Source organism: Aythya ferina (assembly GCF_964211825.1).
Source record: "Aythya ferina genome assembly, chromosome: 1".
Classification (NCBI taxonomy): Eukaryota; Metazoa; Chordata; class Aves; order Anseriformes; family Anatidae; genus Aythya; species Aythya ferina.
Genome location: NC_140296.1, coordinates 64,933,541 through 64,959,222, shown reverse-complemented (window position 1 = coordinate 64,959,222; position 25,682 = coordinate 64,933,541). Strand labels below are relative to the sequence as shown.

The 25,682-nt window shown below is 37.4% G+C and overlaps 1 protein-coding gene and 1 long non-coding RNA gene across 3 annotated transcripts in view; one reads left to right on the top strand and one right to left on the bottom strand.

Annotated features, from left to right (window-relative positions):
* The window catches only part of ST6GAL2 (ST6 beta-galactoside alpha-2,6-sialyltransferase 2), a 181,217-nt gene that overhangs the window by 129,689 nt on the left and 25,846 nt on the right, over positions 1-25,682 (bottom strand). The window contains exon 2 of one of the 2 annotated variants that reach the window (XM_084504868.1): positions 13,172-13,234. The exons of the other annotated variant lie outside the window; for it this stretch is intronic. The gene's annotated coding sequence lies outside the window, so the exon portion shown is untranslated. The remainder of the gene's footprint in view (positions 1-13,171; positions 13,235-25,682) is intronic. 2 annotated transcript variants of the gene reach the window in all.
* LOC311427545 lies at positions 90-11,361 on the top strand. The gene is made up of 2 exons (XR_014687418.1): positions 90-233; positions 10,201-11,361. It is a non-coding gene; the product is annotated as an uncharacterized lncRNA (long non-coding RNA).

The window sequence follows — 25,682 nt, the reverse complement described above, 5'->3', positions numbered from 1 at the left end:
GCAGAGCTCAGCGCCTGCCCCTCCACTCCCCTCATGAGGGAGCTGCAGGCCACCATGAGGCCTCCCCTCAGCCTCCTCTGCTCGGGGCTGAGCAAACCAAGGGGCCTCAGCCGCTCCTCATACCTCTTCCCCTCCAGACCCTTCACCATCTTTGTAGCCCTCCTTTGGAATCTCTCTAGTAGTTTTATGTCCTTCTGATGTTTTGATACCCAAAACTGCACACAGTACTCAAGGTGAGGCTGCACCAACGCAGAACAGAGCCAGGCAATTGCTTCCCTCAACCACAATGCCATGCCTGATGCACCCAGGGTACAGTTGGCCCTTTTGGCTGCCAGGGAACACTGCGTGCTCATATTCAACTTGCCATCAACCAGAACCCCCAGATCCTTTTCTGTGGGGAGTGGTGTTTTTACTCCTGTGAGCAGCCGAGTTCCACCACGGCTGCTCTCTCACTCCCCTTCCTCAAAGAGGAAAGGGGAGAAAATACGACACAAAGAGCTCAAGGTTTGAGATAAGGATGGGGAGATCACTCAACAGTTATCATGATGGGCAAAACAGACTCAGTACAGGGAGATAGTAAGATTTATTGTCTATTACTAACATGCTAGAGAAGTGAGAAACAAAGGAAAGAAACCAAATCCCCCCATCCACTCTCTTCCACCTCCTCCCCCTGAGTGGCACAAGACAAAGGGGAAATGGGGGTTGTGGTCAGTCTGTAGCGCTTTGTCTCCGCCGCTCCTTCTTGATCACTCTCATCCCTGGTGCTGTGGGGTCCCTCCCACGGGATGCCGTCCTTCCCGAACTGAGCCTGGGGGGGCTGCCCGCAGGCAGCAGCTCTTCAAGAACTGCTCCCACACGGCTCCGTACCACGGGGTCCCTCCATCCCCCAGGAGCAAACTGCTCCAGCACGGGTCCCCCACAGGTGGGCGGCAGCTCCGCCCAGAACCCCTGCTCCTCCGTGGGCTCCTCTCCACGGGCTGCAGCTCTGGCCCAGGGCCTGCTCTGTTGGGGGTCTTCCACAGGCTGCAGACTCCATCAGTGCAGGTCCACCTTTTCCACCGTGGTCTCCTCCATGGGCTGCAGCATGGAACCCTGCTCCACCGTGGTACTCCATGGGCTGCAGGGGGACATCCTGCTTCACCATGGTCCTCACCACAGGCCACAGGGGACTTCAGCTCCAGCGCCTGGAGCACCTCTCCCCCTCCTTCTTCACTGACCTTGGTGCTTGCAAGGCTGTTTCTCACTCCTCTCACTCTCCCAGCTGCTGTAAAGCAGCATTATTTATTTATTTATTTTTTAATTATTACTTCTTAAATATGCTCTCAGAGAGGTGCAAACAACAGCACTTACTGGCTTGGCTCTGGTCATCAGCAGGGCCCTTACCTAACACGGGGCAGCTTATAGATTCTTCTCCCAGAAGCCACCCCTATGGTCCCCTGCTACCAAAACCTTGCCACAATAAACTCGGGGCTGCTCTCCATCTTCTCATCCTCCAGTTGGTAAGTATAGCCAGAGTTGCAGGTGCAGAATCTGGATTCATGGATTATAGTTAAATATAGCATTAATATTCAGTACAGTTTAAAAATGAATGCATTGAGAAGCTAGTACACTATGAAAAAATGTAAGATCTTATGATACATGTAACAATTCTGCCATATTTTGAGTATATAAAATAAAAATGAAGGTGACTTATTCATGGAGTGCACTCCATTTACCCATGAACAAAAATTGCCTCTAGATTTACAAATATCTAGTTAACTATAAAACTAATTTATTCAATGCGATCCATGATTAAAGGCCACCCTTGTAAATGCATTTTCTAGTTAACATTCTTCTCAGCTGTTTCCTTGACAGATTCTACTTTAAAAATGATTAAAATCTAAATTATTGAAGTTATTTCTGATTTTAATTATATCATCTGTATTTATTTTCTACACATTTTTGTTTTATTTTTTAAATATTTGAAGTCATTTCTGCAGTACATTTTTTCTCTGAAAAATTCAATGCCAAAGCCAGGTGAAAATGAACTTCTCTCACTGGAGAGGCACTCTCACTCCACACTTTAATTTGCTGTAGTTTATAATATTCTCTCTATTTTACCATTGTGCTGACAATTCTAACATGGGTTTTTGCTCATAGATAATATGGGGACACAAGTGTGGATTGTAGTTAGCCAATTCTGTTATCCCAGATGTTAGTGATGTGTTTTACTCTGGTTATTTTTCAGACACTAACACATACACACACTCACATGTACAGTTGTACACATCTATACATAGAAATGGAGACATTCGTGTCCATAAAACAAACAAACAAACAAACAAAACCAACAACAGACACCAACTCTCAGTTAAATTGTTTCCACTGAAATATTCAAATGTCATTACTGTTGTTCTCTCCAGATGGGCTAAATCATGGTAGTTAACTGCTAGTAATAGAGCTATTTGATTCTCTCTTACTGGGACACAGCCCTGTGTTTGCTTCAGTAAGAAATGTGTGCCTTTCTGGGCTAGAAGAGAGAAAAGGAAGAAAAGAAAGAAAAAAAAAAAAAAAAAAAAAAAAAAAGTGAAAATAGCATATTGCAAATGTTCTGGACAATGTGCTTCAGCAGTGACTTAAATATACCTCCTCAATTTTTGTTCCATCTTCCACATTCTGAAAAAGAATAAAGCAGACTCAAAATCTGCTTCCAGAGAGAGAAAATTTATAAAGCCCCTGAGTAGTTAAAGCAGTGATTGTTGTCTGTGATCATGTTTGTCAACAAAATGTTGATAAACCACCTGTTGTCTGTATAAGATCTGAAACTGATATGCCAAAAAATGGCATTTACTAAGAAGTCATTCTATGACATGGACAGTTGTTTTTTTTAATTTTTTTTTATTTTTTTTTTATTTTGAAGAAGGAAATGTACAAAATAGGGAAGAAAAGAGTTGATATTCAAATTGTAACCCATTTTCTGTTTTTGTTTGTTTGTTTGTAAATACAAGTGATTTTATTTTATTTTATTTTATTTTTGAGGAGTTTTTTCCTTTTCAGGAGTTTTTTCCTTTGCTAGCAATAGTCTAGGGAACACACCTTAACTGGTCTCTGGAACTGATTAGAGCTCTAAGTCTTGTGGCTTTGAAGAGATCAGGAGAATGGAGGAATTAAATGAAGAGTTTGTATTCACTTTCCTAAAACTTCTCTGAAGCACATTACTCTTGTCTGTCTTATTAGCATATAAACTTAAAAAGGTTATACGTATATATTTGTATTATTATTATGTAGTATAATATGTATATTATTAATATGTATTATAGTGTGCATATTATTAATATGAATATATTTATATTATTTATCCTTGTGTGATTAAAGTGCCCCACCCTTGAGTGTTGTGGGAGGCTCGACTGCTGTTTTAAAAAGCATTCTACTCTATGAACTTTTTCCCCCGAAGAATGTAGGGAATCCAAAAATTGAATTTTGTTATGGCTCATTAGAACAACAGCATGCTGAAACTGTACAGCAATCCCCAGGTATGATGCGGAAAACTTGACAGTATCTCATCTGTTTCTCAGTCACAGTATACTCTTAGGTGTTGGATCTGGTAACATGTGAGACCATAAAGGCTTACAAGTCAGTTGCTTGGGAGACCTCAAGTACATAGTGTTTCCAGCCTTCTGGGTCTGGTTACTTGTTTTAGTGATGTCCTAACTCTATGTCATATACAGGTATAAACAGTTCCTAGCTTGATAGGAGGAATCACTGGAAGGTTGGCTGAATGTGAACCGTACCTTCTGACCCTGCAATGCACATGACACAATGTACCTTACACCTTTTGGTTACTCCAGATGTGGGGAAATATTCAGCTTTACATGAAATTGCTTAAACAGGCCTGCCCATAGGTGACCACATGGGAGGTAGATGCCTCAGCTCCCATTCTTGTCAGTAGAGAACTGGTCAATACAGGGACTACTAGAGACTAGAGAAAAACAGCTCATCTTGCACTCAGAGCTCAAGTTATGTGCAAACACATAATGGCATTTAGTGACATTTGTGACTTCCTAAGGCACCCTGCCTGAAATACTGCTGCTATCTCAGTAGGAGATAGCATTATCGTTAGATCCTGTGCCACATCAGAATCTCCATACAGATGCTTTATATAGTCTAGGGTGTCTCAAATGGTACTAGACAATCAATGCATGAGTAGCTGAACTGATCCTTAAGACTAGTCAGATGAATAGTTTTCTAAGGTCTCCTGACTGTGTTGACCAGATCTCCAATGAGCTTTCACAGTTTAAACTGCAAGACTTATTTTACATGCAGACATATACATGTAGACCATTAAGCTGGTGTGCTTTAAATATGAATTGAATCCTATTCTTGGGAATTTTCCTTAATCCATAGCTCTCTTTTGGAGGTACATTCTTTAAATGAAAATACAAGATTTTATTTAAAGATATTAATAACATAGCATGATGTCAAAGAGAAGCTTGAATATAGAAAATCCCAGGGAAGGGAATGCAGAAGATATATTTAAAATATATATATTCTATTGTTTAACATTACTAGACTGGGGAAGACTTTTTGTTGTTGTTTTTGTTGCTCTTTGGTCTGATCAAGTAGATAAGGAGAACTGGAGGTAATGAATTTTATGTCAGTTTTAAGCATATGGGTGAAGTATTCATTCTTGGCAAGTTCCTGGCATGATATCTAGTTGAAATAATCTAACAACTACAAGGAGATTTAATCAATATATGAGATACCATTGAGTGACTACTACTATTACATGAAGAGATACCTGTATCCAAAGGTGTATATTGAGAGTCAAACAAGTCTTCTGAGACCTGGCAGTGCATAAATTAGGAAAACACTCAAATTTTTGTATGGGTTTAGCAATAAACTGCACTCTGAGGAGTCAGTTGAAAAGATGCTTGGACATAGCACTCAGTGTTTCTCAGCTGACTAGCAACATTTATTGCAAGTAATAACTGTCAATGAAGATTTAGGGAAAAGTAATTCTGTCAAAATAACACAATGTCTTCTTTGTGATGAACTGATAAAGGTAATAGTGTTCAAGTGACAGACTTCTGCAGAGCATTTAACTGCTGTAGTGTGCAAAAGTTTGATTAAAAAGCAGGACGGCATAAATTCAACATGGTATACAACAATATTAAAAAAAAAAAAAAAAAGTAACTACATTCTCAGAAATGTAACTGTAATGTAATCATCACAGAGTGGATCTGTCAATAGAAGTATCTTATGGAGTTGTTTCTTGTCTCTCGGCAATATAATTTTTTTTTTATTTATTCAGCAAAAAGCTAATATACTTTATAAGTATATAATTATGAAAAACAAAAATCACAGATAAAGATGAAGAAAAGTGACGTACCAGTTCTCTTGTATACTACTAGCAAAAGGACAGCAGCAATTCTGGGAAGGGTTGAAATTTTAACAAAGTCTTCATATTTGCAGTTTGTTGATTCTAGTTGGCTTGGAGTATAGTATGCTGTTACCTTTTCAGTGACTTTTCGATGTGCCTAGTTGTCTCCATTGACTATAGAGAACCATGAAATTAGGCCACTTGAAAATGTTCAAAAGTGCTACTAGGACAAAACATTAAGTATCTTTTAAAAAGCGGACACAAACCTCTCTTCTGGAGACAGGAACTCTAGAAAAGACTTGGTTGGCAAAGAGATACAAGTAAGATTTCAGAATAATGCTTGCTGAATTAAAAGCAAAGATGTTTTAGACTGAAGATGGCATAAACCGAGGAATGAGAAGTGGAGGCAGAGAGGCTTTATTTTGGGCTCTAGTGGGACAGTGGCTGTAGTATATTGGGGGAGTACTTAGAAAGGCAAAAACTAAGTAACAGTTTGAGAAGAGAACCTGTGTGAGTAAATGACTGGAAAAAGCCTTGTAGTACAACATGCAAGAAACTCAATCTGTTTCACTTCTCAAAAAGAAGCCTAAAGGAGGCTTGATTACAATCTAGAAGAGGGAGGTGTAAAAGAAGCCAATGGCTGGAAGGTGAAGTTCAGAAAACTCAGAATTCAAACAGGGTGCAAATTTCAAAATGTGATGATGACTTTGGGACAACTGAAAAAATCTTGAGAAAGATTTTTAAATCAAGACAGATTTTTTTTTTCTTCATTATTTTTTGCTATAAGATAGGTTCAGGCTAATCCAGAAAAGAGCTCAGAGAAACTCTCTAACCTACCCTATGTTCAAGATCAAGCTTAGTGGTTGCAACTGTTACTGGCAAACTAACACTCTCTTCTTTCTTGTCAATCATACCATCTACCCCATCAGTTATAAACCTAACCTGGAGCAGGTGTGCTGCTTTTGTAGAGTCCTCAACACATCTCTGATGTTGCTAGTAGCCTGGTCTCTTTCTCTTTTAGCTGCATTCTCTATTTTTCCTCATTGCAAAATGTATTTACTCTTTCCCTGAGTCGGAAATCCCCTGAGTCTGGTGCATTAGTTCTGTGCAGGTATTTGCGTAGTTTACATGCATGCACAAGCAGCCTGAGCCTGGATCCTCTCCAAACCCTAGAAAGCAATGTTATTCTGGCAAGTCACCTTCAATTCTCTGACTCCAATGGAGCAGCTTTTTGCTTCAGCAGGGTCATAAATGCAGTAGTGGTTGAAACAAAAATCAAAGCATTATTTTCACCCCTATTTTTGAAAGAATAAATTTTGATGAATTATGTCACTGCAGAAATATGGTTATACCTTTTTAAACATAATCTGATCTGTTGCTGTGTTCCTTATGCCCTATACTGTATAAACTAACCCTGAAAGCCTATTCAGGTTCCTTGAGTTTCTATGTTGTTTTTAGCAAAATCGTTGATAGCATCTCTATGTACATTTGGCACTCCTGTAGTCTTCGTGCTTGGATCAGTTCTGTTCTGTTTAAAAATAAAAAGGCTAGTGCTTTGGAAAATTGCAGAGACTTAGATAATGCCAGGCCAGCATTGTTATAAGGGTTTCTATCAAATGGAATGTAACTGGCCCCTTCTCCCCTACCACTGTCAACTAAACAGGAGTATCTACGCTAAGTCTGCTATGCCAGAAAACTGAAGAGTAATGCAAGGACACTTGTCATCACTGATTTGACAGCAGCAGTGGGAGGCATAAATCATCATCAGTTGAATGCTGTATACATGTGATAATGGGTATGTCACAAAATTGCTGTATATATTATTATAAAAAAACTAAAAAATGGATTGTATAACTTCAATACATACTTTTGTGTTCTGAAAAGGACAAGACTATTTCATGATTAAATATTGCTTGAAGGAGTAAATTTTATGAAACAACTTAAAGTCTGGAAGGTAGATGAATATGCAGTTGGCCTGTAAGTTTTTGCTGTTTTGACTAGGAATCTAATTCAGGATATATGACCAGTGATATATGATAGCCATATTCTGTGAGTATCTCACTCTTTTTTATGCCAGATCAATCCCAACAATTTCGTTAATGTTTATCCTGGGTCACATAGACTGGATCAGAGTCATTTCCTTGAGGCTTCAATGATCCCCCACACGTCCTCTTCTTGAAGGATTTTTGCTAGTTCTTCCCCAACTCTACTGTTGCAAGAGCTCCTTGCTCTCTCCAAAAGCATTTGTTTGAGAAGGAAATTTGAGCCCTGTTCAATAGTCTTTACAGCCACATCATGTATGAGCAAACTCATATGAAGCATATGCCAAAGTACTGTCCCTTAACTTCACATATTGTTGAATTCTGGTAAAGCTGTGGGGTGGTACGGCACATATCATAGAATCACAGAATCATTAAGGTCAGAAAAGACCTTCAAGATCATCTGGTTCAACCATCACCCTACTACTAATGTTGCTCATCTAGCCTCAGGGTCTGAAAATGGTTTCTGACCCACTTTATTCATTAGTGTCATTAGTGCAGATGGAGCCCATCATAATAATAATGGAAAAAAATATGAAAAAGATGGTGGCATTGGTGGCACTTTAAGGCAGCATTATAGAAAACACAGTGGTGGTTGGCACAAAGATCAGCTCAAAGTCAGTTTCTGTCATTGTCAAATTTAACTGGCTGAAGATAAAGCAGCTTGAGTGACTTCAACATTTTTCAGTGTAACCATTTTCCACATAAAAACACAGTTTTATTAGAACTAAAACATAAATGCATACACACACACACACACTCCATAAAAGCTCAAGTGGTTTTTTGTATTTCAAAACATGAAATGTCAGAATTTCTCCTTTGAAAAATCTGAAAACTCTTAATTTCATTAGGAGATTCATATTATGCATTTATTTTGTTTCTATATATAAGTGTATATAAATAAATAAAGTACATGTGTATTTGTTTATCCAATCATTTATGCTGCATGTTTATTTTATATTTATTGTATGCTTTGTGCTTAGATTTGCTTTCTAATCGTGCTTTTGATTACATTTAAAGTTTTTATAAAATATGGAACTGAAACGGAATGACTTGAATTATTGAAGTCAAAGAAGAACTTTTGAACTCTATAAATTAAAATGATTTGATGCCACAAGTATGCTTTCAGACTATTTTCATTTTAGAGCAAAGTCACATTTTTAGTTATCTTGTTCGTATTACAAATTGCATTTTCCCCCTTGAAATGTCAGCATTTCCAAAGAAACAGCAATTTCAGTTCCTGGCTAGCTGTGCACAATGAGTTTATCAGCTCCTCTGGTTTTCAGAACTTGCTGTGTCATGAACTTCAATGAATGATAGCTATTCCACTTGGACACACCCCCTATTCAGGATTTTCTTCAGAGTAATGATGATAGTCAGTGTATTTGAACAGTACTACAAGATGAAAGGGAAATCCAGACTTTTGGAAGAAAAGGGCCTCCCAGGAATTCTTTGTCAAAACCCATAACCATGACCTTTCCTCTGCCAAGACAATCCTACTGTAAAAGGCTTTGAGAGTTACCAGTTGCTGTAGAGATTTTCTAACCCTTATGCTATTTGGGATATAAACTGAAACAAAGACACATAGGTACTTATTCATGTGCACAGATACCATCTGGAATTTGCTATTAAATCATCATCCCATTACTAGCCTGTTCTAGAATCCTTAGGTTGAAAACCTCTGTAAGCCCCAAGAATTCTCCCGAAATGTAAACAATCCTTTACCTTCTTTTTGTAAGACAAAGAAAATAAAACCTTGCCGCAGACTAGTTATCCAACCCATTCCTTTTTTTCCATCTGGAGAGAAAAGAGAAAAAAACAAAACAACAACAACAAAAAAAACACCTTAAGGCAAAAAATAAACCAAAACTGTCCTCTATAAGTAGCACAGACTGAGAACTGTTACTACAGAATTAATATTCATAAGGAAAATTACAGGCTTAGGATGCCAACTTTCACATATTCAACACAGTGCAGTCAGAAGCACTCCTCCCACAAGTAAGAGAAAACTCAAGGCCACCAACTTGAAATTCTATCTCCAGAAACGTAGCCTGTATAAGTTTTGTTAACAGGCAAACACAACATATACAAAAAAAAAAAAAAAAAAAAAAAAGTGTTTATTTAAAACTAGGGTGCTTATTTAAAACTAGGACCAGAATAGAACCATACCAAATACATTTTTTTCAAGTTTCTTACCTTGTGTGCTAATGTATTCAAGATTATTCATTACAAATGATGTCCTTAAGAAGTCTGTGCCCAGAATTTATAGAGATTTATAAAGGCTGACCCAGTGTCAAACAAATTCAAAGAATTAGTCTGATATTTAAGGCAAAAATCTGTCTCTGGTGAAGTCAGTGAGGTTTTAAAAACATTAAGAATGGATCCATGCCTTGCATATTTTTCAGAAAGAATGTCTGTTCTCAAAACCTCACCTTGCCGTTCTCTGAACACAGCTGTGAACTTCTACCACTTTTGTCATATTAGGAGTAACAAAGGGACAGATCACTAAAACAGCTGGTAATAAACAATGTCTAACACTGTTTGTATTTATTTTTCTAGATCCCACCCTTGTCTGCCTCCAATTTTGATTCAGCACTTTCTTCTTTTTGAAAAGCACATAATGGAACATTGGCTAATATTAATAGTAACAAACTCCACTCTTTTGGAAGGGACTCATTACCATGCCAGCTGCCAGCTTTGTGATTACAAAGAGGTTTCTGCTAGCAGTTACATCCATACGTTGGCTTGTAATAGAGAAAGAAAGGCTGACTGATTCTCATTCATATTATGTCCTTTTCTCAGCACACCAAAATAGGAAGATAAAGATGGATGCTCTGAGGCCTCATAAGAAAGTGATAATCTCATGAACTAAGAAACAAAAATAAAAAGAGTAAAGAAAGTAGGAGCTGCTGAAGAGAAGCATTGCCAAGAGGAATACTGCCATGAAGTCTGAGGGAAACAGCTTATATGGCTGAGATCATCTCAGTTCCCCTTTCCATACATGGACAGTCCTTTTTTCACAGAACATATCAGCTCATAGGGGTTTCTTCAGATGAACTGTCTGAAAACAGAGGTCTCCCTGTCTGAGCACCATAAATTTGCTTTGAGACTTACTTGTGTGGCATGTAAAATGATGACTGAGCTTGCAGTAGGTAAAAGGGCATGGAATTGTGATTTACAAGTAGCCTAAGAGCTCTTTGTTTCCTGCATTGGTTTCTCAAGCAATAAAATCATGTAAAATCTGGGAAAAGAATGGTAAGCTTGCAATTAGAGCATAGCAGAACTTCTGTATTTTACAGAATCATCAATTCAGGGGCTGAAACAGAAGAAATAAATAAGATGAAGCCAAACTCTTCCATAAAGGCAAGAAGGATTTGTTAGCAAAAAGCGACTGGCAACCTGCCGAGGTAAAAGCTAATCTGTCTGAACCAGGGCTGTGTGTCATACTCACCTCTGACTGCCAGTGCTACAGGAGGAACAGAGACATTAAATGAAACCCAGGAGGACATGAGCTTTCCACTCTTTAGACTACTGACACTGCTTCCTTGCTGAAAGAAGTAACACACAGCTACTCATCACTGGGGACAGCAAACACATCTCAAAATGTGCTTCCAACTCAGCTAGCAAAAAACAGAAGGAACTGCTGCTGGAGCAGAGGGGGGAAGAGTCAGAAAACCAAAACTGAAGTCAATGATGTAACAGCTATGGACAAATGTCAAATGACAAGTAGAATGTGCCTCTCATTACCGGAAGGTTTCATGTCATCTCCCTTTATTAATCTCTGCCATAGATATTCTCTCTCTTACCCTATTTAATCATTCCAATGATTGTCTGCATTGGTGTACCGTTGATTTTGGCTGATATTATTACCACAAAGGAAGTAAATAAAAAGGGTAACATTTCTAACCCCACAGCGTGTTGTACTACTGCAGAAATTATAAAGTACTGCAAAGTTCCCCAGAACTATGCTGCTGTTGAAACCCTGACTACCTGTGGTGTATTTCACAAATTCAGAAGCATACACTGGATGATGTATTTTTGTTGCAAAACAAACTGAAAAGGGGCAGAAATTGGAGAGCAGCTTGAGTTTGGTGGAGGAGACTGAACAACACAACAAAAAAAAAATAAGCCTGTGGAATCGATGATGAAGTTGAGTCTCTTAAACACTCATTTACAGTCATTCATCTCTGGCAGAAGATGTGAGCTATTATTCTAGGTGTCAGGAATAAAGCAAAATACTGGGACTGTATGCATCTTATGTGAGCAGAATACATGTGCTGGTAAGAACTTCCTTGCATCTGCACAAATCTGGTTCCCTAAGCAATATAGGTCAAGATGACTACAGAATAACAAATTCTTCATCATTATTCGCATTTTAGTTAAAGCCAAGGCACAGAGAATTTATAATTTTTTAACTCCATAGTGAAAACATTAGTGTGGGTTTGGATTTAATATTTTTCTGATAACAATTTTGAAAAAATCAAAACAAATGCTTTGTTTTGTTTCCATGAAAACCTCTTTTCAATCCTTTCATCTTAGGGACTTGTTTTTTAGTTTCTTGTTAAATATGAACTTAAATACCTTTTTACAAAGTTCCCATGCTCAGGAATAATGTTTCTAATACCTTCAAAAGTTACTTTTCCTAAAGAAGGAACAACAACAACAAAAAAAGTACTCAGTTCTCAAACCGTTTTTCTAGAACACATATCACTTATTACCAAAAAGGGTAGCATCACTTCAGCAGTGAAACTCCTTGGTCATATTCTAACCTTCTGACACTAAAACCAGATTGCCTTTTCTTTGTTCTTCACACAAAGCTATTTTTCTGCTTCAGATAAATATTTGTATGGAACTCGAAGTATTGAGAAAAGAAAATAAATTATGGTTATGGACTCAAAATAAACATTTAGACATTAAGACCTCAGGTACTGATTGAAACATATACATGTATTTGACTCTTGTTCAGAACACTATATTCATTTTCTTTCACACACAATATATGCTATTTTGCCACAGATAAATTATTGCTTATATTCCTTTGCAAACTTTAAAAAAAAAAATAAAATAAATAAAGCTTCATTTTTTTCTGATAGCCAAAAGAAAAGATCTGGAATCTCCAGAAAGAGGTGCCCTGTACATCTCTCCAATACTGAGTCTAATGACTGGTGGAGATTGGTTGGAAGATACAGGTGATCCTTTCCCATCCTCTGTTCTGGCACTGCTGTTTCTCTCAGCTGATCCACATGGTAAGTAAAATTCTCCAGTATCCAAGGGACGTAAGAAGAAAGAATGTTATACATCCCCAAACCTAATTCTTAACATGCATTGAAATAATTCTGTTACATGCATAATTCTACAAAAGCACATCACTGAATAGGAGCTCTCCATCTGGTAAAGGTCTATGCTTCCTTCCTATTACTACTTCTAAGGGTTTTTTACTATTTACCAACTGAAGGAAACTTATGTCTATAGGAGACAGAACCCTTCACATATCAAACACAATGGAAGACAGACCAACACTTACACTGCTTTCACATCTAAACACAACCATCTGCTTTTCTGACCTCCATTCCCACAGAACCATTTCTATTTTCTTCATCCCAAACCCAAATCTTTTCCAGGATAAAACAAGCACCTGGCTGATGAAGACCACAAAAATACTTAGAGATATAAATAACTCAGGAATGGGAGTTTGGTGATACAAATGAAATTTTAAAATTCACATTTCTACAGGAGAACTTTTATCTTTTTCATAAATAAATCATCCGCTTACAGCTCTTTAAACAGATCTTCAGAATGACAGGATGTTTTGCTTGTGAAATTCAATTTCCTTTTTCTGAGGAAAAAAAAAAAACAAAAATGTAAGGGGAAATTACGCTTTTCATGGTCACCTTCAAAACACGTGTTATAGCTCATGTTAAGGTTTGCTCCAAGATAGCTTTATACAGATTCTGAAGCATTCTGGTATAATCCATTAAAGCTCTATTGACTTTGGTGACATTACAGCGGTGTACAATAGCTATGGATATGTATCTCTGGGTATTCATGAGCTTGCCTTTTCACATATATACAGATATCAGGAGTCTAATTTCTTTAATCAGATTGATGTAAAAGTATTTTCTTTTGGAGCAGAGGGTTAGTAACACCTAATGCAACAATAAGATATACAATATTTTAGATTTCAGAATGTAATTCTGTTCATTTTAGTCATGTTATAAAGAATATTTTAATATAACAAATTTATTGTGCAGAGTCAAGAGAAAATAATGTATGGTATCTCTTCAAGAACTTTTTATTGAGCATAGTCTTTCTCTAGCTATAGGTAGAGGCATTTATCACTTGTTATCTCAGACATTCTGCCTGCTATCCATGCTTTAGAAATGTATTTCATCACAGAACTGTCCAGACAAATGGATGGCATTTATCTATGCTGAATTTATAGCTCAATTACAATCACTCTTACACTATCAGCTTCCAAAGTGTGTATACAATTAACACAAACAAAATGGAAAACCATCATTTGCAGTGTCATAGTATTAAAAACAGAATATACATATATATATTATATCGATGGTATCTTTACAGGTAATAGAATTTAGCATATGTATGTAGGCTGTGCTACTTTCACCCAAGCTGATAAAATGCAGAAAGCACTTTTATTTCTTGCAAATGAGTAATTTATTCCTGTTTTGTAGGTTTAAGGCTAACATCCAAACAAAAGCATGTGCAAATTACAGATTTAGGAATGGTTATTATTGGGAGTTTATTTGTTTTACCCTCCAAAGCATCCCTATGAAGACCAGTCAAATTCCAGTTATCCAAAACCTGCAGAACCCTGCCTGTTGTTGCTATTCTTTATATGAGGCAATTAAATAATCAGGGTGCTGCAGGGCCCAGGGAAGTAGCACAGGCTACTTCCTTATCTCCTTTAGTTCCTCTGAGGAAAGCCCAGGTACTGAATGGACCACAGCCTGCCTGTAGCAAGAAAAGCTGGATTTCTGAAGATTTGTATGCAGGATGCAAAGCACATTTTAAAAATATTTTCTCTCTTGGAAAACAACAACAGCATTGTGCTATGGATGTTATCAGACTATGGATTAGATCTAATTACATTTTGCAGGTGTTTTCGTTAAGGTTTAGGGAAAAAACTTCACAAAGTTTTTAACCTGAACATTGACCTTCAGTCCTTCTATTTTTATACAAATCTGTGTCAGGGAAACAATGTATAGCTATAAATTAATCCTGTCAACACATTTAGCTGCTTAAGTAAAATATCTGAATATGCGCCTGAAGGATTATAAAGGATCTACAATCTAGAGAGGGTATTATTATGTCTGTTCATTCTCTGGCCCTGCAAATATCTGAACTGCATAGCAAAGCATTTTCTTTTTTTCTTTGCCTTCTATTCCTTTATTTATTTATTTATTTAAGAACAATGGTCTGTCAGTTTATCTTGGCAGTATTCCACTTTATTCAGTAATAGATGTCACCTCGATACCTCACCACAAGATCATCTCCAAATGTGTTTGCTCCTAATCTGTACAGTTCTACATAGCTGGCATCAATATGAGGTCCTATTTATAATTACGTTGATAAACCTTTTACCACTCAGCAAATTGATTCTCCGTATTTGTGGCCGATGCTTTGTTCAACATGGTTTTCTCAATGAAATGTTAATATGCTTCACTAAAACACTGGCACTCATAAGTCAGAGAGGAGGTCATCGCACATGCAGTTCAACATGCAGCATGTATGCCGGAGCAGAACAACTTAATTAAATCCTTCCTCTGAGGATTAAGAGGGTTATTTTCTCAGGCTTTTACAAGCCTGGGCATGCCTGCGTGATGCAGAGGAGTGTGGTACAGAGATATGGAGGCGGCAGGATGGCTCAGTCGCACGGCGCAGTGCCCCCCGGGTGAGCGTGCTGGCAGGGAGCTCTGCTGGACTGTGCACCAGGACTGGTTCAGGGTGGCCCTCACACCCGAGCTGGCCATAGCTGGCCTCCACACCAGGAGGACAAAAATTGACCATGCCAGAGCAGGGACACCCATAAAGTGACTGCAGCTGCGGGTGACTCATACTGGTGCCACGAACACTCTGAAGTAAAAAGCAGCAGAGGAGAAGCAGCAGGAAGCAGGTATCAGCACAAAGAAGCCAACATGCATGGAGCAGCAGAGGGAAACCATCATGCACATAGCCTAAAATAACCTGTGCCTGACGGAAGGATTTGGGATGGACTAAGTGTAGCCTGTAGTGAAAATAAGGGAAGTTGATTAAAAAAAGACAGGGAAAGAGAGATTTTGATTAAGTGTATGTTTAATTGCTTGTCTTTTTTTTTTTTTTCTCCTCAATACCCAATTACCACAAGTTTGTATTGTCAATAAAATAAATTACACTTAAAAAGCTAGGTAAAAGTTACCCTAGTCAAGATTATTCTGCCCTTGAAAGTACCCTGATTGTTGCCCATTTTTCTCTTCTCTTAGCTAAAATTGCATGATCAAAATAACTTTTCCTTTTATAACACAACATTCACAAGATTCACAAAATATTCTTCTTGTTTAATTATGGTCTCTTGACCAGTTTCTTCTCTCTGACTCTTTGTTCATTGGTTTCTTCTTTTCCCTCTCCCTTTGGAGGCTTTCTTCTCACCACTGAAGCTGTTGCTGAGGCTTAGGCATCTACTTGGTAGTAGCTGTTTGGCATCAGACAGGCTTCCCTGCCTCTCTTCCCAGGATGTTGCCTGCCAGTTTGGGCCTGACCCCCTTCAGTCTTTACATTTCTCCCACCTCCCATGACCAAGTTCTCTTCCATTCCACTGTGACTTTCTTTTCTTCCTTCCTCACTGTTCTCCCATAGGAAAAGCAAAATTTCCAATCCTACCTCCCAAACTACACAATTCAGCAGCTCTTCTCCATCTCAACAGCCTACAAAATGGTGGTGTGTAGGGCCTGTCTCTCCCATTAAGAGTGTTGTCACCGTGGCCTGTCTGAGTTCTTCACTGCTCAAAATGAAGTTTCAAACAACTTCCTGGGCACACACTGTTCTGTCAGTAGGAACAAACCTTGGCACAGGAAAACACACATGGAGACAACTGGAAAGACCTCATGCTGTGTGTGAAAGGACTTTCCCTCCAGCACTGTCCTACCACCTGTAGATGTTAACCAGAGATTAAGCTGGCTACCAGAATCTAAAATGGAATACACTTTGTCAATGTGAGGCTGTGACTGTTTGCTCCTGATATTACTTCTTGAAATATCAGTCTGTGGTTGAGCTCACTGGCAGGTTGTAATTTATTTTTTATCTCAGACATAGGAGTCTTTACTCCCACAAAAATCTGAAAGGATTTCTTTTTAAAAGAGCATTTAATTATTTTGATGGGCATACTCCAGAGTAATTTGGAGCAGCAGACACCCAGCTGCCAGAGCAACTGCATTTTCTAGGAATTAACAAAAGAAAAGTCAGTTGGTGCATCTGAAGAACAAATCTCTTGTTTCTTTGGCCAACTAATTGAAAGACCAAGTACTGCAGCAGCATGCTGACTCTTTTGTCCATAAGGGGCTGGACTGTCAGGGTGCACTACCACTACTATTACGAAATATCACTAATTCTCAAGAGCAAGATGAAGAGGACAGGAGTCTTATCTCCTTGGTAATGGAAGGGAAAGGTAGAGCAATGAGGTCTTTAAACCTGACTCCAGTACTCTGATAGAAGCTTCTGGATTTGTGTCAAGTCATGAATCTGGCAAAGGGCAAATTCTTTTGACACAAACTGTACACATGACTGAATGTTGATTGTGATAAGGGAAATACTGTCAATGATCTATCAAGGGAAGTGCTGAAGCCCACGAAACTCACAATGCAAGTTGTGTTTGTTTTAATAAATTCCAAATGTAAATGAAGCAAGGTGGAGGTAATTTTCAAACCTGGGGCAGCCTAGAACTAGGGAAACCCAAAAGCACCTTGATGCTAATTTCTCCCCATAAGTTTAAAATTCTGTACCTAAGGGGATGCTAGGGAAAAGCATCAGTTATTATAATTTACCTGTGAAGATAATTTGGTAAGTTATTGTAGTATATGCTTATCTACTCATTTATTTATTTTTATGAGATGTCTTAGTGCTATTAGTCTCTGATTACTGTCTTGGTTTCTATAGTAGTTACTAAAGGCAGGTATTTTTAAATCATCTAGGCTGGGTAACCCATACCCAACTGTTGTAAAGAAGCTGAGGAGCTGAAGAGCTTCTTGAAACTTTAATATTGATTTCCTGTCAGTCTTGGAATACTGGGAAATTTAAAGAACTGAACTAGTTTAACTTACACAGAATTAGGAAAAAAAAAATCCAGTTAGATAGATTATGACAAATAGAATAGCAAAACCGATGTGATACCCTTCTGCGAGACTATAAGTATTCCTGCTGAAGAAAAGGGTAGTATATAAAATCCAGAGATGTTAGTTAAGATATGAATCAATACCATGTTCTATTTTAACAGAAAGAGCAGTTAATTGCAAATTTGATGTGGCTCACAGTAAGGTGGTTAAAACTGGTCAGTTCACCAATATCTGAGTGCAGTGACAGGTGGGAATGGTCCTAAATATCTGGGTATAAGTCAATTAACTGTGATTCTTACCAGCAAACCCAGAAACAAATACAGAATCACTGATTAAAGTTTCTATACTAGAAGCAGCTAGGAGGAATGGTGAAGAATTAAAATGATGGGTTACTTACAAAGTCATCTGAATTCATTGGTAAATATGATTATATATGTCTATGCAATTAAATATAAGGAGTTAGATCAATAAAGTGGAATAGTTGGGCATGTTCTGAGAAGCAGAGGCTATGCAAAAATCTTTGAATTATCTAACATAATAAGCTGAATATAATTTTTTGGTAGTTTGATGACCCTGAACACCCTGCTAAGGAAGTAGCTTATGTAAAACATGTTAAATACAGAAAGAAGACAGCTGAGAGGATTAATGCTGTTCTTCCACATGTAAACAGAGGGAAGAATAGAAAGGTCATATTACCTCTGTAGGTGCACTGAAGGGATTGCTGATATAACACTATTGTCTGTTCTGAAAGCTAATGAGTCTCTGAATCTATAAATCTGAGTGATTTGCCTTATCTAGTCTTGTTACACAGAATCTACATAGATTACCTATTACTATTCCTCCAGGCCCTATCCTTCATTCTTCACTATATTGGTCCTTGTTTTCTTGCCTTAAAGTGAGCATGCTAGAGCTATGCCTGGTTCCTGTGCATTCAAGTGAGAGAACAATTAGACTCATTGTGTGTAGATCTGTAATTAAGATAGTCATTTTTTTCTTCTGTTTGCTTGTTTAGAATAAGTGAAATTATGTGAGAATAGATTTTAAACTGACCATAACAAAACCAATCTGATCTGTATCACAAGAAGGATCAAGGCTTATCATTTCCATTATTGGCAGGATTAACACCTAGAAGAGGTGTAATTTGTTTAATTTAGTGCCAATGACGATCATTTGTTTCCACTTCTTGTTGCCAAGACTTACCGAATCATATTGTGCATCCAACTGTCTTCATAGAGATCACTGTTTATTACAGTGTTAAAGAACACTTGGAGACAAAATTTCAGATCCTGACAACTGATATGTACATAAAGCAGCGTGCATTACATTTGTGTGTAATCCCACCTGATGGCTAGGTAATTGCATGTTAGTACAAAGAAGGCCCTGTTCATAAGTATAGTTCACAATTCTGCCTCTGCAGATATGAATGTGCAGGCTATTACCTGCAGACCTCAGGTTGTTCCTTAGATTCTGGAAACATAGTTGACAAATGAGTATATTTTCCCATACAAACTCTCTCTTTGTAGGGAGTAATAGTTTTTTTACTTCTTGCTCTCACTTTCAGGACAGTACATTGGTAAAATCAGCTTAGTTTGAGAAATTATGGCCTGTAATTTTATCTACATGTATGTTTTGGGGGAAAAGTAATAAAACAATTGTTTAGTGTCAAAAGGTTCTACTAAGATCACCCTGACAGACACCTATGTCACTCGAGGGATATAAGTGGTTCGTACTCATCTACTAGTGGTGCTCATCCATATACCCATACAAAAATAAATAAGACTTGGAAAAGAAACAGTCTTCCAAGTAGAAACTGACAGCATGACTGGAGTCAGATATGGAACATCTAAAAAGGTACTTCACCTCATGATTCTTTATATTCAGAGTTATTGCTAGGATTGAATGAAGATCTTTTAAATATCAGCAGGTTTTGTTTGTTTTGATTTTCTTTTACATTGTGAGTGCTGAGATGGAATGGGAAGTTGGTAGCTGCAGCTTGGAAGTATCTCAAGAAATAGACTGCAGAATGTTACGCTGACAGGTGAAGGGTGAAAAGCAGACTGATGGAGCAGAGAGAGAAAAGTCACTGCAGTTCTCTAGAGGAATATAATCTCTGTAGGGATGATGCAAATAAGTGTGGTAAATTGCTGAACAACTGGTGAATCATAGTATTATTTAAAAGTTTGGATGGTGCATCAAAGACAGCTCTCCCTGTATCTCTGTCCAAACCTCCATGGAGATATCTAGTATTGGAGGTGACCAATTGGAAGTGACCTACCCTTATGCTTCAACTATCATAAAAATAAATTCCAAACCGCAAAACGGTTTCACAACTTCACTATGTGTAAATGTAGGTTTATAAAAATTAACTAGCTTGGGCAACGCCTGTCACTACTCATATATAAAGGAACTAATGGTAGGTCCATTTTCATTCTGGACATCCTACCAAGAGTGACTTTGAGAAATGCTTTTTGAAATGTCATCTCCCTATTTCTCAGTCTCCTGACAGACTACTCTGTAGCAATGGTATCATGCACTTCAGCATTCCATAAATAATTCTTCTTATAAAAAAAAAAAAAGTGTGTGTGGGGTGGTGGAAAACAATAAAAACAAAAAAAAATCCTCAGTCTCTAAATGAGAGTTTTCTACAACATATAAAATCCCATTCAATTCCTCATAATTCTCTTTGGGAAAGGGAGAGGTGGTTAATGATTTCTAATTATCAAATTACAAATCAAATGCATGAGTAATACTTATTTCTATAAGTAAAAAAGAAAATACTATTAGTTCATTTTAGTGATAGGTACTCGAGGTAAGAATATTCTACCATGTTGTTCTAAGACTTACGGTGATTAAAACTGTCACAGATGCTAATATAAGGATGAAAAATGGCACTAAAATAAGGAGGATGAACAAGAAAGATGTGTTTCCTAAGAGAATCATACATAATTCAGGCTTGCCCTGTTGTGGCTTCTTTCTCCCTCACAGATTTACCATGAAGAATACGGGTAATCTAGTTAAGGAGTATTTGTTTTCCTTTAATTGGTCAGTAGTTGCTAGCACACTAAATCAAACACCTAGCATTTGTGTTTTGTTTTGTTGTTTTGTTGCTTTTGGGTTTTGTTTGTTTGTTTGTTTGACTGGCTTGGAGGATTAATTAGCCTTTCACTGTCATCAAGCTGGCAGGTACCCGAAGGTTCCAAGACTTTGCTATGGAGATGGCCAAAGTAACAGATTTGAACTATTAGAACAGCTTGAGCAAACATTTGCCAGTGAATGCATTAAGTTTTGATACATGGCTGTATAAATATATATTTATGGACTATAAATTTTGTTGAAGAGGAGCATTTTCATGAGCAGCTAATCTCACCTGGGTAAACAAAAAAGATTACCAAAGTAAGCTAGTATATAACATTGTATTGCTCTGTACGGCATTTATTGGTTTGAATAGTTTTGTGGTTGTACTTAGTTCTGCCTGTTAAGGATAGAAGTGGTTTAATGAATAATAGCCTGTACTCCTATGATAATAGCCTGTTTCTTCTATGGAGAAAGGCTGAGAGAGCCGGGGATATTCAGCCTGGAGAAAAGAAGGCTCTGGGGAGACCTCATTGCAGCTTTTCAATACTTAATTGGGGGCTTATAAAAAAAGATGGAGAGCAACTTTTTGCTCGGGCAGACAATAATAGTTTAGTTTTAAACTAATAGAGGGGAGATTTAGATCTGTTGATAGGAGGAAATTCTTCACCCAGAGGGTGGTGAGGCACTGGCACAGGTTGCCCAGAGAAGCTGTGGATGCCCCATCCCTGGAGGCATTCAAGGCCAGGTTGGATAAGGCCCTGGGCAACCTGATCTAGCGGGTGGCATCCCTGCCCGTGGCAGGTGGGTTGGAACTGGGTGATCTTTAAGGTCCCTTCCGGCTTATATGATTCTATGATACTTTGAATCATAGAATCATAGAATCATAGAATCATAGAATATCCTGAGTTGGAAGGGACCCTTAAGGATCATCAAGTCCAACTCTCGACACCGCACAGGTCTACCCAAAAGTTCAGACCATGTGCCTAAGTTCACGAAATTTAAAATAGAAATTTAAATTTAAATTTGAAATTTAAATAGAAAAAAAAATGATGTCATTTAAATAGAAAAAAAAATGGTGTCATTTCTAAAACAGGTTTCAACATCAAAGACTTCTTTACTTATACAAAGGTGCAGAGTATGTGCCTTTTAGACAGAGAGAGAGAATTTCCCATAAAATATTTAAATCTTCAGGTAGTAAGATTCAACCCAGCTAGTCTTGGGCATGTATGCAGTTAGCAGAGGTACTGGTAGGTTACTTCCCCAGAAATTATGTTTCTCCCTCCATTCTGTGAGTACTTTATTACTTCAAACACAAGTCAGACCTCAACAGATAATTTGGAAGAGTTGTCTGTTGGAAACTGGAGCACAGTAGAATTGATTTGCCCATGTTCAGTGTCTTAACAGTAATCATGTGGTGTTAACTGAGGCTATAAGGGCTAGGTTAAAATGAGCTATTTTACACAAAGGTTTGATGGGGACCAAACCTCCAGTTTTAGTGAGCTCCCAATATTGAGAAAAATTCCATCAAGTAGAGAGGTAACTCTCTCCACTTTTAAACATTTCACCCTCTAAGGAGTGCTGATTAATACTGATGTATTTTAATCTAAACATGATAACTAACTGTATGTCAGAACACCCCACCACCACCCACATAGAAAACTATGAGGAAATTCTTCGCTCAGAGGGCAGTGAGGTACTGGTACAGGTTGCCCAGAGAACCTGTGGATACCCCATCCCTGGAGGTGTTCAAGGCCAGGTTGGATGAGGCCCTGGGCAAGGCCTGGGCAGCACTGTGTAGAGCCTGACTTGATTTCCATAGGCAGGTAAACCTCTATCCCATGCTATGTTAACCTGCTTGATTGAAGAGCAGGGCACTAATCGCAAGATCAGCTATCAATTTTGAAAGGCTTCTGAAATTCTGAAGCAAAATGGGATGACTTAAGAAAGGAAATGTAGGCTTAGCTTTGAGTTTTTCTGGCTTTTGTGGATATGAGTCAAATCCTCTGTTAACTGTTTGAGGTGTTCTATTTTTCTGTTCTTTCAGATCTATTTCTTTTTAGATTTTCTTTTGTACTTGTGGTCATATAAAAATATGTTTAGTATAGGATCATGGATAACACTCATATCTATTTAGTTTCTATAACACGATGTTAGTGAACTTATTTAAACTTAACAATGTTTTTTTGCACTATGCTGAAGAATTCATTTGGATGAATAACTCATTCATAATTTGTCTGTAATTGTTTCATAAAATACTCATACCATTACAGGCAAAATATCTTCAGACTTCATCACAAGCTAAAGTTTTAGAGCTGCACAGTATTTATACTCCAAAAATGTTTATAGGTGCTGCAAGTCTGGAAATTGTCGGTGCATATTTGAAATGTAGTAAATTTGAAATAAAAGTAAAAGAATAAATACCTACAGCTTTGGAACATAAAATCCCGAGTTATGGTCATCAATGTCATTAAACTAGCAAACTGGAATAGATTGACAACTATTACTTTTCACAGTCTGGGATTAGGGACATCAAATGAAGTTAGCAGGAAACCAGTGCAAATTAAGCAAAAGGAGGCTGTTCTTGGTGGTTAATCTGGGAAACTTCTTGAAACAGTTTATTGTAGACTCCAAAGGTTTACAAGGTTTCAAGGGAACAAACACCTGGAACAGAAATCCATCAAGCAGTACTAGGTAAACAGAAAGTGTGACTCATTTGGGCAGTTCTACAGCTTCAAGTATCTGGAAACCAAAAGAGGACTTGTTGAAAGCATCACATGTGCCTGCCACTTATAGCGACACTTCGAAACATGACACTAAGATGTACGTGTCTTCATTCTGACCCAATACTGATACTTTTATGTTATTACATTCCTTTAAAAATTGTTTATCATTATCATTATTATCATTATTATTATTTTGGTTCTAAGTCTTTCCTCTCCTTCTATTCTCCTCCTCTCATCTCTTTTCTCTTTCATTGGAATTATGTCTCTGCAATGTTTAGTTTAGTTTAGTATAGTTTTGTTTTGTTTTGAACTGAGATTTACCCCAGAGCTACTAGTATGTGCTGCAAATACATTATTTTTTAAAGAATTACAAAACAAATTCTGCTGTACTTATTTCCTGGACCTGTCTGTCTCATAAGGACAAGGAAAATTGTTTGCAACAGAATTTATTTATTTATTTCCCAGTGGGAATAATGGGTGGTTAGAAAGAAATATAATCTGCTTTCTAGGGGACTCCAAAAGTAGATAAATAAATAAATAAAATGGAGTTCCTAGTGAATAACAATAAAATACAAAATCTGAAAATCCTTTCTCAATTTCTGATCAGTCTGGGAAATGAAAATTCAGGAAGAGCATTTCACTCAGTGATGCTATCAGGATTTGGTCCAGAGATTGTATACTAAAATCCAGACACCTCCTTAATATTTCAGTGTACACCAAGCTGCTATAATTATTCTTTGCTCATAGATTTAAGGTACATCTTAAATGACTGCTCTAATATAGGAAAGCTGGCAACCTTTCCACTTCGAACACAACAAAGTAAAGTTTTTTGAATAGTTGCAATCAACAAATTATATTCTCTGATGAGAAAGGAAAAATACATGAAGTCTAAGGGCTCATTTGGTCTTTTTGTAGGAACACAAACATGAGCAAAAATACTGGGCTGCAGGGCAGCAGGTGTTTTGTGCTGTTATTCATGGGATCCAGAAAAGCTGGGTTATCATTATTATTTATTATCATTATTATTTAGCATAAATACAGGTATGTTATCCGGTTACACTGACTGTGGAGGCAGCATAATTTGTGGCATACTCATTGTGAAAGTTTCTGTTCATCCCTGTTTACTAGTCACAAAGAGTTCACATAAACTCTCTGGAGCTCTCTTCCAACAGCATTTTGTAATGTATTAATAATATAAAACCTTCTTGACAGTGTTGCTGGAAGACCCAGAAAGACAGAAATAAAAATAATCTCAGAACAAATTGAAAACAAATTTGTGTTAAAAAAAGTTTGCTGAGTTGGAAAACAATTTCTCATTTATTTTTCAATCCATTACTGTATTCAACTTGACTTGAAAGAGCATTTTCCAGTTGCAATCATATTGAAACATAGACTTTTTTTTTTTTTTTTCCCAGAAGAGGTGAGAGGAAATTCCAAATTAAAAGCTCGATTGAAAACTTGAATCATTTAATTTCAAAAATGTCAAAACAAAACTTCTATTTGTCTTCTCTTGTCTTCTGTCCCTGAAAAGCTCAATTTAATGAAAAGAAAGAGTTCATTAAATCTTCCAGGAAGAAGTAATCTGCAATTCTAGTCCTCAAAAAAAATTTAACTCTCAAATGCTGCCAAGCTCTACTATATAAGATTTTTGCTCTTTTCTCAAGTTATATATTTTTTTATGCAGTGCCTGGATACAAAAATAGTGTGTTCAGTTTTTTTTTTCCTTCACTTGTTAGGTGCAAAGAAATAGCCCTGAGATTCTTAAATTACTTGTACCTTTTCCTACTGTTGGCAGTAATGGCTTTCCCTGCTTTACTTAGTGTTTTCCATCATCTGATCTTGTAGTACTTATTTTGCAGCCTTTGCAACTTCTGTCATGCTGTTTCTTACCATTTTTTTTTTCTCATTCATAAACCCATTGAGAGAATTCTGCCTTGCTGTCTTTCCCCATTTCTCTGAGGACCTTACCTGAAGCTCACTGAGGGCTGTGGAAGAGCTCCTCTTTATTTCAGAGAGCTTTGGATAGTGTAGTAGCATCCAGTTTTATCCTTAACCTTACTAAAACCAACTTCTATGTCTGAAATAGCACGACTTTTTTGGGTAGACAGTACATTAAAAAATCTCTATTTATTTATTTATTTATTTATTTTTCTTGCAA